We start from the raw sequence: 17821 nt of genomic DNA, 5'->3' as shown, positions 1-17821 counted from the left end.
TTGGCCCTGTGTGCCTCGGTCGTATGCAGTCCTGATTGTGGCGCTCACCTGCACGGCGCCAAACACGCATACGACCATCATTGGCACCAAGGCAGAAGCGACTCTCATCGCTGAAGACGACACGTCTCCATTCGTCCCTCCATTCACGCCTGTCGCGACACCACAGGAGGCGGGCTGCACGATGTTGGGGCGTGAGCGGAAGACGGCCTAACGGTGTGCGGGACCGTAGCCCAGCTTCATGGAGACGGTTGCGAATGGTCCTCGCCGATACCCCAGGAGCAACAGTGTCCCTCATTTGCTGGGAAGTGGCGGTGCAGTCCCCTACGGCACTGCGTAGGGTCCTACGGTCTTGGCGTGCATCCGTGCGTCGCTCCGGTCCGGTCCCAGGTCGACGGGCACGTGCACCTTCCGCCGACCACTGGCGACAACATTGATGTACTGTGGAGACCTCACGCCCCACGTGTTGAGCAATTCGGCGGTACGTCCACCCGGCCTCCCGCATGCCCACTATACGCCCTCGCTCAAAGTCCGTCAACTGCACATACGGTTCACGTCCACGCTGTCGCGGCATGCTACCAGTGTTAAAGACTGCGATGGAGCTCCGTATGCCACGGCAAACTGGCTGACACTGACGGCGGCGGTGCAGAAACGCTGCGCAGCTAGCGCCATTCGACGGCCAACACCGCGGTTCCTGGTGTGTCCGCTTTGCCGTGCGTGTGATCATTGCTTGTACAGCCCTCTCGCAGAGTCCGGAGCAAGTATGGTGGGTCTGACACACCGGTGTCAATGTGTACTTTTTCCATTTCCAGGAGTGTATTTCAAGTACTTTGCTTTGGCCTACCGTTGTGGCCGAGCGGTTCTAGGGGTTCACTCTGGAACCACGCGACAGCTACGGTCGCAGGTTCGAATCCTGCTTCTGGCGTGGATATGTGTGATGTCCTTGGGTTAGTTAGGTTTAAGTAGATCTAGGGGACTGATAACCTCAGATGCTGAGTCCCATTGTGCTCAGAGCCATTTGAACCATTTTTTTTTCTTTGCTTTCCATGTTTAGGGAGGACTTAGTATGGGGGAAAAATATTTTGTAAAGAGTGCCACCAACACGGTTGTATCCACCACACAATGGAATAAGCTATGCTGCAGAGCACCAGGCAGTCAGCAGCGTCTCTTAGAACTCGACCAGTGCCTGGAGAGCAGCGGCAGACGGCTGGCGAATTCCAGATTGGTGGTAGCCAATCATGCTCAGGTCATGAGACGGGAGCTGGATCCTGGGAATGAAATGTTGCGAAGACGGCCGACCTTCGGTTGGCAAGTGCTTGGGCAGTCAGGCACCGGTTGTTGGTTCAGACGCCGGGGGCAGCATTGGTGGCTGTGATATAGTTATGGTGTATACTCTAAGGCTGTGTTAGTAGAATATAGTGACATCTGGCCCATTGCATGTGTCATGCAAGGCATGAACTGTCTGCGTGATTCTGAGACAATCCCATGGCACGCAAGATCCCGAAATCCGACCCCAGCCTGTGGGACCAGCTTTGTTGTCAGTTACGTCCCAGTTCCAGTAACTAGAATACAAAGAACCAGTTGAAACGACTGTGGGCCATTTTTCCTCAGGCTACGAGGCTTCATAACACCATTCCAATCGTCAAAAGACGAAAGTAATGGGAAGTAGCAGAAGCCAGAACAGCGAGATGCTTAATATCATGAGTGACGGTCACGAAGTAGATGAAGTTTACATTTACATTTACATTTATACTCCGCAAGCCGCCCAACGGTGTGTGGCGGAGGGCACTTTACGTTAAGGAAATTTGCTATGTAGGCAGCAAAATAACCAATGACCTACTGACCAAGAAGGACATCAAAAGCAGACTAGGACTGGAAAGGGTATTGCTGGCCATGAGAAGTCGGCTAGTATCAAACATAGGCCTTAATTTGAGGAAGAAATTACTGAGAATGTACGTCTTGAGCACAGCATTGAATGGTAGTGATACATGCACTGTGGCAAAACTGGAGAAGAAGCTAAGCGAAGTATTTGAAATGTGGTACTACAGAAGAATATTGAAAATTAGGTAGACCGATAAAGCAAGAAATTGGTTCTCCGCAGACTGTGCTAGAAAAGGTATATGTGGCATACACTGACAAGGAGAAGGGACGGGACGATACGACATCTGTTAAGACATCATGGAATAACGTCTATCGTATTAGAGGCCTCTCCAGAGGGCAAAAACTGTAGAGGAAGGGAGAGATTGGAATACATGCAGCAAATAACTGAGCACGTACTTTGCAAGCGCTACACTGACATGGAGAGGTTTGCACAGGAGAGGAATTCGTGGCGGACCGCATCAAACCAGTCACAGGAATGATGACCCAAAAAAAGATAAAAATAAAAAACACTCTTCCTAACCGAACTTGTGCTTGAATCTAGGCAAGAGGTGGAGAAAGGTCGTACTGGTAAGTGGGCTGATACTGCAAAGGTCTTTGCATATTTGAGTAGGTATTGTAAAGACTGACATGAAATGAAATGAAATTAAATGATTCTAAGGGAGTCTGTACCCGGTGGAGTTCGGCCGCCGAATTACAACTCTTTTTCAGTGGACGCCACATTGGACGATTTGCGTGGCGATCATGAAGAAATGATGATGAGGGCAAGACAACGCCCAGTCCGCAGGCAGAGAAAATCTACGACCCAGCCGGAAATCGAAATCCGTTCCGCTGCATGGCCTTCAGATGCGCTGACCATTAAGGGGATGGACATTGTAGTCACTTAAACAACTTTACACCCTCTTACTCAGTGAAGTACGATTTGGTTTCCTCCTTCTCTCTGAGTTCTTCACATTTTTTGTCAGGTAGGTTCACAAGCTCCCATCCCCCCCCCCCCCCCCTCATTTCCCACCACACCATTCGAGACCGGTATTGTCTCCCGCTGTTTGCAACCAGATAGTTCCACTGTGTCATCCACGACATTAATGGTCCTAGAAAATGCCACAAAAACGTAGTTCAGGTAATGATTCTGCTACAAAGCATTCTGTGCTCTCACAGAAATGACTTCAGACTACTGTTTTTCTTCAAAACTCCAATGATCGTACCTCATAAGAAGTAGGAAATATACCTATGAAATTGATATTCATCTCAGTCTCTAGTGGTACTAGGATCTTCAAAGTTTGCACCATTGTAAAAATCAACGAAAACATTAACCTATTTGTGTAACACACATTCACAACTTCAACATTAAAAGATGTCTTCTGGTAACATCCTAAAATCCACTTGTTATGCAGTTTCGTTTGAGAACAATAGAGAACACTTATGATGAAGTGCATGAACCACACTGGAGGGAATCCGGATTAAAGCTGTACTCTGGCAATCTTTAATTTACCTCTTAGTAGCGTATCAGTGTCGACTACCCAGTTCATAAAAAGCAATTTTCTTTGTCTTTTGCAGTGGATTTTTTTAAATTTATGAACACTACTGATTGCCACAACTAACACGAGAGCATGAAACAAAAACTAAAATTTAATTTCTGCATTATTATCGAGAACAGGTTTCATCACAGCAGTCTTTGATATCACACAAGTAAAATTTTATTGCTCTGATTTACTGAAATTATTTACGTCACTGATATTGTAATAGCAGTATTTTTAACAATATCTAAATTAAAAAATAACATAAATTTAAAGTACAGAATATTTTCATTCATAAGCCTCCAATGGCGTCTTTCTCAAACAAGGAACAAATGAAAGATAAACAAGCATTCAATCGAGCGTTAGAGGCTTTTACAACTTTAACGGCTACAAGAAAACGCAGAGATTAACATTATAACCTCTACTATTTATAGGAAATTTAATATGCATCTTTGTTATCTGTTTTAACTATCATTGTATGCTACACTCTAGACTCGCTGGCCATAGAAGCTATTTACAAAATATATATACATAATTATTTGCACAAACATAAAAATAAAAAAAACGGTCTTTTTTTTTTACAGAATCTACATAGTCGACAACCGTTCATACAGAAACGAAATAATCATAATAGTATAGATAAATGTTTCTTTTTTACACATATATTACAACGATTTTGTGAATGTCTTGCCAGGTTACGTCACAATGCCCCCTGGCAGCATATGACTAACATTGGCAAATGTTTGTCAATATGTTGCCATTGACGTCAACACATTCACTGTATATCACATTGTGTTTGGAAAATAAAGCTCATTTGTTCATTAGGTCACATGGCAGTTTGTTTACACAACTCAATGCTTTCTCGTGGAGTGTATGTCGTTCTTCCACTCTGCGAGCTGACTGTATAGCTAGTCCCAGGATCATTGCAGTTTTTGGCTCCCCCATTCAGGCTATGTGCGTTCAGGAAACCTAGAAAAACTGCGCCGGAGCCATGGTCATCTCTAGGTTCACGAACGAAGTTCGACACTTGTCAAGTGTTCACAACTGAAGCACAAAACACGAGAATTATTTGTCAAAAATGTAAAAATTGGGTCCTTTTCGACACTATGCGTTTATGAAATTCCACATCAGTGGAAATGTTCAAGTTTATGCTATAGGGAAAGTACAATATTGTTCACTAAATTTTTCAAAGTAGTGTTGTGAGTGCCTCGTAATTTTTCATTAACAGGGTGAAAAGTATTTAATCCGACGAATTCTGGGAGGTTGTAGGGGACATCAAAACAAATATTTTTCCCTAATGTCATTTTTTCCTCTGAGGAGTATTTAAACCGGTAGAGGAAGATTTCTCTGGCGGCAAATTAATTGGCTAAAAAATAGCTCAGAGCACTATGGGACTTAACATCTGAGGTCATCAGTCCCCCAGAACTTAGAACTACTTAAACGTAACTAACCTGAGGACAGCACACACATCCATACCCGAGGCAGGATTCGAACCTGTGACCGTAGCGGTCGCGTGGTTCCAGACTGAAGCGCCTAGAACCGCTCGGCCACACCGTCCGGCACAAATTAATTAAACCAACAAACACTTTCCCATTTCTTTATGACCAAGAGACGACACATTAACACAACCAGATTTCAATTACAGTAGATTTTCAAAAATGCCTCCATTGACACGTAAACAAAGGTTACACCGTCGGATCATGTTCTGTCTGACACAGGCAAAAACTTCAGGAGTATCCTGAATTGTTCCTGCTGCTGCTACTATCCGGGCAACCAGATGCTCTTCTGATGCAACAGGAGTTCCGTAAACAAGGTTGCGCATCTCTCCCCACATAAAAAAGTCCAGAGGGGACATACCTGGGGATCGAGTAGGCAATGGTACAGGACCACCTCTGCCAATCCACGTTTCTAGGAACCGTCGGTCCAGGAATCGACGCACACGACGACTGAAATGTGCCGGCGCCCCGTCATGTTGGAACCACATGCGTTGTCTTGTAGGGGTCGAGACGTCTTCCAGCAATTCTGGCAATGCCAGTTAATGGCCTAGGTAGCAGATACGGCCCAATGAAACAGTCCCCAACAACATCGACCCACACATTAACGAGGAACCGCACCTGATGAGCGCTAGTAACTGTGGAAACATTTTAGTTCACACACAAATTGATTGATTCCGTCGAGCGATTTTTATTTTTATCATCTTCGAACGGATTATTACGTACTCCCTTACACACGGTAAGACAGTCATTGTTAGAGCACTGCGTTATGACAGTTTGTAGCTCAACATTCAACTTACTTCGACGTATATATTGGTGCAGTTCCAACAGTCATTCCCTGTCCCTTCTACACACAATATTCCATCCGTCTACAAGATTGCGTATGTACACACAGTCTATCTGGAAGGCACGTTGTTCCTTCTAACAATTACCTTCACTTGTGGTGAGTCTATTACACTTACAGTGTCCATTGCAGTTTCCATAATGTTGATACTATGCATAAATGACCTTTTTTACAATTACATAGAGGTGTGTGACATAGTACTTTTTTTTTTTTTGTGGCTTGCCAAGTTATCACTCCTCCAGTGAACAGATCTTAACATGTGCATTTCAGCTGGACTTGGGCATATTGTTCAATAAATATAAATACTTCATTTGGTGACAGAGATTTACATCAATAATCTGTCCTACGGGACTACAGTGTAGTTTCCGCGTGGAATGAATTAATTCGCATAACGCGCAGTCATTGTTCAAAGACGTGTACACAATACACTGCGATCAATTGAAGCAATGATACATACAAAGTGTACGTCATATAAAATGGGTTCGCCTCAGACTGAATTTAGTCAAGTGTCGCTCTCATATCAGTATTGGTGGTAACACTGGTATACATAAACATCCTATGACTCAAAGTCACTTTCATTTAAATAAAGATTCTCTCAGGGCTTACTTTAACCCAACACAATTAAATCGATTACACTATTATATGCAATTTAATCATCAATTATCTACACACACGGTAATGAAAAATGACTCAAGAAATTGTTTTACACTATCTAAACAAGAAATTGTTCACTGCTTGATGAGCATGAAATATTTTTTAATGACACTAATCCGTCTGTAAGCAAGTCTTCACCTAGCACATCATTACACTTTCTACTGAGTCTTTGCTCACACCATAAATATTCCTTACCTAGTTTGACTTTCAAAACTGAATATACACAAATTCATACATAAAACTAAACAAACTTACATTCTAAGATACAAATGTGAAATTTCCTTACGGCTACTATTTACAAATTATTGTACAAATAGTTTCACGTTCTTTCGCCGGTCTTCCCTTCTCGACTATGCAATGGGGTAAGACGATCGACAATAAGTTTTGTGGATCGTCACCTCTATATGATAGTTGTAACCCCTAATTACTGCTGGTCGTTCAGAAAATACCATTTTATATTCTGACAGCGGCTGCGTTAGCTGTTGCTTTTGTATAGGACTTAACCTTTCAGATTCCTGAACTTTATTAGGAATGCATCTATATTCATTCAAAATCATTACTGTCCTTGTTGGGGTACTAAAAATCCGTTGTTGGTGAACTATTATCTAAATGCAGTACGCACGGTTTCCTACACCTGATATTTATCCTGTTACAACATGGCTCAGGTACCTCTTTCGATCTCATCAATGACAGTTCAACTCTTCTGCCTTTATTAATGATTCTTAGCTGTCCTGGGGACAGGTCGATCACTGCGTCCCTCTCCCGGAGAAAATCTACTCCCAGTATGAGGGCTACCCTTAACAACGAGGAATGAGCTCACTATGGCTTCGTCTTCTTTACAAATTTCTACCTGCACCTGGTGCTTAGTTAACTGGCTCTGTGCGCTTATGGCTCCAGACAGCTTGCAGTAGTTCACTGTTAAAGTCGGTATACTTCGTCGCTTCCCAAGTGATTTAAACACTGCACTCATCACACTGACAGAGGCACCTGTGTCAATGATTATATTTACAGTCATATCATAGATTTTACTTCTATTATTGCTTATATGCCTCCATTATCATTCATTGCACATTCGTGCGGTTCTGTTAGAAGGTCATACTCCATACTAATTCCGTCATTGTAACGCAGGATGTTGATTCCAGGTGTACAATCATTTGTGGTGCTCTGATCGCACCCTACGGCCATCGACGGAGAGCATATCGTGGCCGATTTTACACTCCTGGAAATGGAAAAAAGAACACATTGACACCGGTGTGTCAGACCCACCATACTTGCTCCGGACACTGCGAGAGGGCTGTACAAGCAATGATCACACGCACGGCACAGCGGACACACCAGGAACCGCGGTGTTGGCCGTCGAATGGCGCTAGCTGCGCAGCATTTGTGCACCGCCGCCGTCAGTGTTAGCCAGCTTGCCGTGGCATACGGAGCTCCATCGCAGTCTTTAACACTGGTAGCATGCCGCGACAGCGTGGACGTGAACCGTATGTGCAGTTGACGGACTTTGAGCGAGGGCGTATAGTGGGCATGCGGGAGGCCGGGTGGACGTACCGCCGAATTGCTCAACACGTGGGGCGTGAGGTCTCCACAGTACATCGATGTTGTCGCCAGTGGTCGGCGGAAGGTGCACGTGCCCGTCGACCTGGGACCGGACCGCAGCGACGCACGGATGCACGCCAAGACCGTAGGATCCTACGCAGTGCCGTAGGGGACCGCACCGCCACTTCCCAGCAAATTAGGGACACTGTTGCTCCTGGGGTATCGGCGAGGACCATTCGCAACCGTCTCCATGAAGCTGGGCTACGGTCCCGCACACCGTTAGGCCGTCTTCCGCTCACGCCCCAACATCGTGCAGCCAGCCTCCAGTGGTGTCGCGACAGGCGTGAATGGAGGGACGAATGGAGACGTGTCGTCTTCAGCGATGAGAGTCGCTTCTGCCTTGGTGCCAATGATGGTCGTATGCGTGTTTGGCGCCGTGCAGGTGAGCGCCACAATCAGGACTGCATACGGCCGAGGCACACAGGGCCAACACCCGGCGTCATGGTGTGGGGAGCGATCTCCTACACTGGCCGTACACCACTGGTGATCGTCGAGGGGACACTGAATAGTGCACGGTACATCCAAACCGTCATCGAACCCATCGTTCTACCATTCCTAGACCGGCAAGGGAACTTGCTGTTCCAACAGGACAATGCACGTCCGCATGTATCCCGTGCCACCCAACGTGCTCTAGAAGGTGTAAGTCAACTACCCTGGCCAGCAAGATCTCCGGATCTGTCCCCCATTGAGCATGTTTGGGACTGGATGAAGCGTCGTCTCACGCGGTCTGCACGTCCAGCACGAACGCTGGTCCAACTGAGGCGCCAGGTGGAAATGGCATGGCAAGCCGTTCCACAGGACTACATCCAGCATCTCTACGATCGTCTCCATGGGAGAATAGCAGCCTGCATTGCTGCGAAAGGTGGATATACACTGTACTAGTGCCGACATTGTGCATGCTCTGTTGCCTGTGTCTATGTGCCTGTGGTTCTGTCAGTGTGATCATGTGATGTATCTGACCCCAGGAATGTGTCAATAAAGTTTCCCCTTCCTGGGAAGGAGTGTAGTTTTTTGAACTATTTTCGGGCGAGGTGCTTGGACGGTTGTTATCCATGACCTCCATAATATGAACATTTTGATTTGCAGTCCGCCACGGCTGCGCGATAGGCTCGTTTTGCTACGGCGGTCTGCTGTTATAATACCTCTCATTATTTTGCCGGTCTTGCTTCGGTCAGTGATTATAATTCCAGTTATGGTAGTTTTCATTGTAATTACCGTGCCATTGACCTCGTGCATTTTTCCAGCGGTCGGCCCCGGCTGGTCCGGAATCATATCGATCGTCAAATCTACGTCTTTTTTATTATTTGACGAATGACCGTAACCATTTTGGCTTCGGTTGTTGCCACTACTCGGCGGATATTCATGCCGTTTACCACCGCCCACACCATCTCCAATGATTTGGTTCGGTGCATTACTATTTGTACGTTTGTGCATTCTGAGCAATTGTTTCTTCCGTGTTCACATGTTGACTCTTATGTCTTCCTGGATTCGGTCAATCGAATCTAGTACTGACAGCAAATGTTCCATGTCATTTTCGGGAACGTGTATCAGCGTGTGGGTAGGCAAACGAGGTTTAAGTAGCCTAATAGTGTCTCTCAACGATGTAGGCTCCTCCCAATAGCGCGTCTCGTTAATATATTTTTCAAAATATCGTCTTAGGTTTCCTAGACGAATCGAATAAGGTTCAGGATTGTAGATCTCTTTCCTAAGCCGCTCTTGGATGCAAGGTGACCAATATTTTGCAAAAAATGCCTTCTCAAATTGCGCATATGTCATGCAGCCGTTCGCTACTTCAGTAGCCCCTACTGGTGCGTCACCCTGAACGTAGGACATGACATACTGTATTCTCTGCGCTTCATTCCATGCGCTGGGCAAGATGTTTCTGAAACTTTTAATGAACACTACCGGATGCACTGACTTTCGTTCGTTAGTGAAAGTCTGAAATTGTCTATTCTTAATTAGACTTTCCACGACTAGTATTTTTGGATTGTACGCATTCACGCCTGGTGCATAGGCTGCCTGCTCTGAGTTGGAGCTGCAGCTTTTCGCATTATCACACGAAGACTAGTCATTATTACGTCGCGCATAAGTCTATGCGTTACCAAAAACATTGGTTACTGGCGCAGCACTCTCATTTTCTACACGTTTGCTGCTATCGGCTAAACCTTATTCCAAGTCAGATGAATATAGCTAAGCGGAATATCATCACTTAGTATTTGTTTGATAGTGTGAACATCACTCTGTACCTGACTGTTTATTACAACGCTAAAATATTCAGAGTTCTTATCGTCAAAAGCTGTTTCACCTTTGAATCAATCATTTTCTCGATTTCACTGTCTTTCAGTTCTAACCAAGAATTAAATTCAGTCTCATTTTTAGTAGCTTGTTCGTTCAATTAGTGTTTCACAAGCTGTGAGTTCAATGTAATTTTTTATTTATCGATTCTGTTAGCTAAACCGCCCATTTCACCTACAATGGTAGTATTCGCTAACTGCAGATTATTTACCTGCGCAGTTAACTCCTGTACAGCTTTAGGTATTGACTCATAGGTTTGTTTCATATTTGCTATCTCCTTTTACACGGATTCTATGGACTGTGCTACTTGGTCACGCTTTGCTTGCTGTGCAAGAAAACTTTCGATTTTCTCATCGTTTTGCGACTGCTGGCGCTCCCGCTCAGCCTGAGGTTGCGCTAACTTCGCCTGATAATTTAGCATGCGGTCTAACATGGCCTGAATCGAATATCCACCTGGCAGATTACCAATATCTGGTTCCTGCTCTGCTGGTAGTTGTACTACTTCTTTTTCTACGTCTGCTTGGGCACTAGTGGACGGTGGCACCACTTCCTGTGCCCCAGCCCCCACCGCTTCACAAGGACATTTCTCAAACAGATTGCTTGTGCTGTCTAAAGCACTCGCTTTTACATTTACTGCACGGGTTGGTTGATGTTCCTCAGTATCCATGTAGCCTGTGCGTTGCCTACGCAGTTTGACCATATTTATGGTTTACGAACTTAGATACATTATCTATCATCTTGCACAAATATATAAACTTGTACACAATACACCACACAATGAAAAATTCTGTCTACACTTAACTCTGTCCTGTCACAAACAACTACCCCTAAACTATACACACACCACTAGCGACATGAGATGACTTCACTGATATTCATACTCTACTGACAGGACAACTACACTGTGGTCTTACCTTTAATTTGTATGGTTCTGAGTTCAGCTGCCCCAGGACTAAGTTTTTGTTACAGATTCTCTGTAGAATCGGGTTTTACTCGTTCGGTTTGCACGCAGTGGTATAGTTTTCATGAAAGAATTTTACATGCGTTAATGCATAGCATTTGTTACAAAATAAATATTTTCATTTATCAGTAAACATATACACACTAACTATTCTGGAAGAAAAAAACACAAAATTGTTAGTACATTTTCGTGGCCATTGCTCATTCGGGCCCCGAGCTTCTGGGCGCCAAATTGTCGCGTAATCTCCACCGCGCCTTGACTTTATATGCAGTTTATATGGCATAATATTTCAATTAGCTGTATACTGCTTATTGTTGCGAGCACAAGAGATAAAATGCGATTCTCACTATTATTGTTGAAAATATTTTAACTTTGTGCACCTTGATCTATTACGTGGGGATTCGGACAGCACTAAAAGATTTCCTGCTGTGCAAGTATGGTCTTTAATTTGCAAACTATTTTTATATAACCCCGATCTGGCTTGTTAGAAATGGAACACTTTATCATTACTGTAACTTACTTCGCTCCTTACATCTGTGAAATGCACTGAAAATTACTCTTACTATACGTACAGAAGTTACAGTATGCTACGTTCGCCAAACGTTAAAGCTGCAGTGGATGTTTTAGTATATGAACACTATTGAGTGCCACGACTAACACGAGAGCATGAAACTAAAAATGAAAATTTTTTTTTTGTATTATTAGGCAGAACAGGTTTCAACACAACAGTCTTTAATATCACGCAAGTAAAATGTTATTGCCCTGATTTACTTAAATTATTTACGTCACCGATATTGTAATAGCAGCTGCCCATGTCCACCTGAAAATTACATAATAAAATCCACCATTCACCTCTGAGGTCTCCGGGAAGCTGAAAGAAATAACTTTAATGTATCGTTACCTGCCAACTTAATTGCGGGAAAACTGCTTTCATGCAATTTAATCTCAATTTGCCGCAGCAGCGGCTCCCGCGATCTCTGCACAGCTCTGCGTCATGAAAATTTCTAAATGTGCTGAAAACGGCTGAAAATGTGGAATGAAATACTGGGCCAGCTAGCAATAAATTATAACAAGTATTCTTAACAATATCTATATTGAAAAATCAACATAAATTTAAAGTACATACCTTTTTCGTTCAACAGCCTCCAATGGCGTCTTTCTCGACCAAGGAACAAAAGAAAGCTAACCAAGCATCCGATCGAGCGCTACAGCCTCTTACAACTTTAACGGCTACCAGAAGACACAGAGAGTAATGTTTTAACCTCCACTATTTATAGGCAATTTAATATCCATCTTTGTGATCTTTTTTACTTATTATTGTATACTTCGATTTCTATACTCGCCGACCACAGACGTTATTTGCAAAATATAGATACATAATTATTGCACAAACATAAAAATGAAAAAAGGTCTTTTCTTACGGAGTGTACATAATTGATAGCGTTCATATAGAAATCAAATAATAATAATAATACAGATAAATGTTTTTTTTCACATGTATTACAATGGTTTTGTGAATGTCTTGCCAGGGGACGTCACAGGTGGCCCAGCTTTGTGTTCCTAGCTTTTAGTCGACATCCTTGCGGCGCTAACCGCAGCTTGGAATTATCTCGTTTTCGCAAAGTAGTATTAACGATGAGCGTCGACTTTGACATTATCTGAAGGTTTCTGCCTGTTTCTCAAATTTTCTTGCTTCCTGCCTTCTTAGTCATGTGCGTCTTGTTCTATCTGGCTGTGTGGTCGCTTAAGTTGTTAAACATTTTTCTGCTGCACCCGTTAGAACCACATATTGTGAATCGTCGTGTAGCTGTGTAAGACCTTAAATATCAATTTGAAGTCCACCGAGTGATCAGGTGTCATGATTTATGTGACATCTGATGTTTTTTGATGCTTAATGTTGTGACGTGTCTATCCAGTAGCAACTTTTATTTAATTTCTGTACTTAAATCTCCTGTGAAGTGCACCAGGTCCGCTATCGTTATACCCAATGGTTGGTCAGTCGTTTGGTGTCTACCAAACATCTTTGTTTCTTAGTGTTTCATTCTGGTGTTAGTGTCCGACAATAGTATCCTAGTCGGTGGCTGTCATTTCCAATTTCAGTAGCGCCAGCAAGCTGGTACTGGATTTGAGTAAAGAGCGTGTTTATGTTGTAATGTCAGTTTTTAGTACTCTACTGTGCGATGGTCATTTTCTATTCTAGCGACCCCGCCACCCTGGCACTTGCGCTGTTTGCGTGTCCGGCGTGTTTAGGGTGTAATTTCCCTTAGTAATACCTACATCGCGGATGTTATTTCCTACTAGGCACCTCGCCAAGATGGTGCTCGCGCATTTGCGCGTAGCATGTAGGTTTCCCCTTCCTAGTTTATGATTAAATACTCCTATGCTTCTACAGAGCAGTTATTAAGACCTGTGTACGGTATGGCGATCTCTGGTGCTCATTTGTCAACATGAAACTATAAAATCAGCTTCTTTTGGCTTTCACCCTTTTTGTGGGCTCTAAGTTTTGTGATAAGCAAGATAAGTGAGTGGCAAGTGTAGTAATTAAGTTTATTATGTTGCAGACAATACTTTGATTCATTGTCGTGACAGAATTGTCCATGTATGATATCTTATGTTTTCTATCCCTAATTATTCCATGTTTCCAAGCCATTATGATGTGCCCGACGGTACTGCGTCATTACGAATATTTGTTCATTGATTTATGTAGTTGACCATCTTAGTAAATAATTGGATGACTGCTTCTTTTATTTTCTCCATTCTGATTATGTTGGTACTTGTACTGTTAATTGCCTGTGTTTATCTGTTTTGTTTGTTTTAAATGCAAGCTTTTACGAGTTCCCATTTATGATATTCTAAAGTTGTTCTCCGTTAAAACTGTTTATAGACTAGAAGCCTGCGTACGAAGTAATTCTTTTATTAAATTATTATTAAATGTTTCTTCTTTACAATGTCTAATTCTGTTATCAGTGTTTCACGAATTTTATTATTTATGGAATTTTTTTTTCCAACAGTGCTGCATTTTACCGCTATGTCTTTTTCATTCAGATAGGTTTCTGCTGATGTGAAGACTTTGTATTTGGATTTTGTCGTGATTATTTGTGATAACTTTGACTGATTTTTTTTTTTTTTTTTTGTAACGGTGATTTATTCGTAAATTACTCAAGTGCATAATGTGAGAAATGTACATCCAAGTAGTCTATGTTGGAATATTTTCTTTTCAATATTGTCTTGCACATTATTTCTGGTGCATATTGCCTTACAGTTGAAGTCAGAGGAGCAAATCATAAAAATTATATTCACTTTTGTCACTTTCCTCAAACAGTTGTTAAATGTTGGGTGCTCACACCACTTGTTTAAGTTATCATTTCAAGGCTAATTAGTCTGTCGTCCTGTATTTTCATTTTCCGAATTGCCGTTCAAGTGGATATTCAGGGTTTAAGTGGATGATAACATGGTTCCTTCTCAGTACTTCATTTTAAGTAATCTTTATCAGCGTTACCGATTTAGAATTGAAGGTCTTATTCGTTAACTGAATTGCGTTTGTGTATTTAGTCCTTACTGGATTGTGTTGTACTACAGTTTGTCTGGAAATGTTTATAGTGTCTGCCTCTGCAAATTACCTCTCCTTCCAGCCGGCTCCCTGTTTTTCCATTTCCTTTCGTGGTTTCACTATACTTAGTGGTCCAAATTATAAATGACTGTATAATCCTTTGTTTCCAGAGATTTCGATACTTTATGCTTTACAAGAGAACATTGTGAATTAGCTTGTCGTTTCCATTAGTTAGACTTGATGCTTGTTTGTGACTTAATTGTCAGCTATAATTCACCTCAGCTACTATTCGTGTCTTATTGAATGCAAAACCATGTTACTGCATTTTAAAGTAATCTCCACTGCATTAAACATTTTTCTCAATGTTAGCTGAGCAATAATTGAGAGAAAGTTTCTCTTCTGACGCCTCTTTTAATGTATGTCGTTGCTGCTAAGAGACTGCAGGTGTAGAAGGTTTAACTACACAACAAACAATCACGCATGGAAATAGCGTAGCAATTTCCGGACGAAATTGTTTGCTTTGCATTTAGTTTCTGTGTGTCATAAGCTGCAATAATTGTGAAGAAAAACAGATTCCACAGAGGAAACTTGCATGCCTTCTACGCATCACACACAGGGCATCAGCAACTGTAGCTCATTCCACGCCTAAACCCCGAAAGAGCGCTACCGGAGAGCAAACTGCAGCTGGGCTGATAAAAGTTTTATGGCTGGCGGATCTCATCTCCGCACATCAGGTGCGCTGACCGCAATATCTAACCCGAGCGCCCAGGCTGTTCATTCTGGCGCCAAATTTACCTTGGCATAATTAAGCAATTTTTCCATTACTCTTGTCGAGACGGGGAAAACTAATTACGGCAAGTGAACCGTTAAAAAAGCGGTTATTAGGCCTCTACGTAGTAGTGGCGGCACGAGCGATAAATAAGCAATTTGCATGTTAAACATGGCTGCCACCGAGGTGGACTTTTCGGGACATGTTCACGCCCTTGTGTGTACACACACACACACACACACACACACATACACACACGTTCGTGCGGGTTGGTCCGCTTGAAATCACAGTTTACACGAGGATATTGTACATAGTTCTTTTACATACAAACCATAAACTAAACTGCATGAGTTAGTGGTTAGATTAAGTACTGAGCCTTTCTGCCGGAATTAGACTGTGGGGAAAAAAACGGGGACACAGTTTACAGCGCTAACCACTTTACAAGTGAATACGTCTTCTTAATGAACCTGTTGAATACATTACTTATTAACTTTCAAAATAATTACGTATAGCCAGATTATCGTTACCTGAAGCGGTTACACAACTTCATCCAAGTGAGCACATTTCAGTTCATACGTTACTTGTCCCTGTCACTGTGCGATTCAGTTTTGAAAGAATTGCACACCAAACGGCAAAAGTAAAACTATGCAACTATTAGTATATGTCTGCAAAAGTGAATTCACCGTGACTGCTTAAAGTTTGTGGTATTAGTTCAGTCCTTCTCCTCCCTTCCCCTCCCACAACATACCACAGACTATCCAGTGTGCATAAAACTCAATGTAATAAAAGCAAAATAAGACTATAAATATCAAATAATTTTGAAACTTGGTCAACCACAGCTACACAGATATGCATGACTGATGGACAATTCGTACTGTACAACAGGTGTCTTAATGTTGTTGTTGTCTTCAGGCCTGACACTGGTTTGATGCAGCTCTCCATGGTACTCTATCCTTTGAAAGCTTCTTCATCTCCCAGTACGTACTGCAAACTACATCCTTCTGAATCTGCTTAGTGTATTCATCTCTTGGTCTCCCTCTACGATTTTTACCCTCCACACTGCCTCCCAATGCTAAATTTGTGATCCCTTGATGCCTCAGAACATGTCCTTCCAACCGGTCCCTTCTTCTTGTCAAGTTGTTCCACAGACTCATCTTCTCCCCAATTGTATTCAATACCTCCTCATTAGTTATGTGATCTATCCATCTAATCTTCAGCATTCTTCTGTAGCACCACAGTTCGAAACCTTCTATTCTCTTCTTGTCCAAACTATTTATCGTCCATGTTTCACTTCCATACATGACTACACTCCTTACAAATACTTTCAGAAACGACTTCCTGACATTTAAATCTATACTCGATGTTAACAAATTGCTCTTCTTCAGAAACGCTTTCCTTGCCAATGTCAGCCTACATTTTATATCCTCTCTACTTCAACCAACATCAGTTATTTTGCTCCCCAAATAGCAAAACTCCTTTACTACTTTACGTGTTTAATTTTCTAATCTAATTCCCTCAGCATCACCCGAATTAATTCGACTACATTCCATTATCCTCGTCTTGCTTTTGTTGATGTTCATCTTATATCCCCCCTTCAAGACACTGTCCATTCCGTTCAAATGCTCTTCCAGGTCCTTTGCTGTCTCTGACAGAACTACAATGTCATCAGCGAAGCTCAAGGTTTTTATTTTTTCTCCATGGATTTTAATACCTACTCCGAATTTTTCATTTGTTTCCTTTACTGCTTGCTCAATATACAGATTGTATAACATCGGGGACAGGCTACAACCCTGTCTCACTCCCTTCCCAACCACTGCTTCCCTTTGATGTCCCTCGACTCTTATAACCGCCATCTGGTTTCTGTACAAATTGTAAATAGCCTTTCGCTCCCTGTATTTTACCCATTCCACCTTTAGAATTTGAAAGAGAATATTCCAGTCAATATTGTCAAAAGCTTTCTCTAAGTCTACAAATCGTAGAAATGTTGGTTTGCCTTTCGTTAATCTATTTTCTAAGATAACTCGTAGGGTCAGTATTGCCTCGCGTGTTCCAATATTTCTGCGGAATCCAAACTGATCTTTGCCGAGGTCAGCTTCTACCAGTTTTTCCATTCGTCTGTAAAGAATTCGTGTTTAGTTTTTTTGCAGCTGTGGCTTATTAAACAGATTGTTCGGTAATTTTCACATCTGTGAACACCTGCTTTCTTTGGGATTGGAATTATTATATTCTTCTTGAAGTGTGAGGGTATTTCGCCGGTCTCATAC

This window comes from Schistocerca cancellata, chromosome 7 (genome assembly GCF_023864275.1).
Source record: "Schistocerca cancellata isolate TAMUIC-IGC-003103 chromosome 7, iqSchCanc2.1, whole genome shotgun sequence".
NCBI lineage: Eukaryota > Metazoa > Arthropoda > Insecta > Orthoptera > Acrididae > Schistocerca > Schistocerca cancellata.
Note: the sequence above shows the minus strand (reverse complement) of the source record.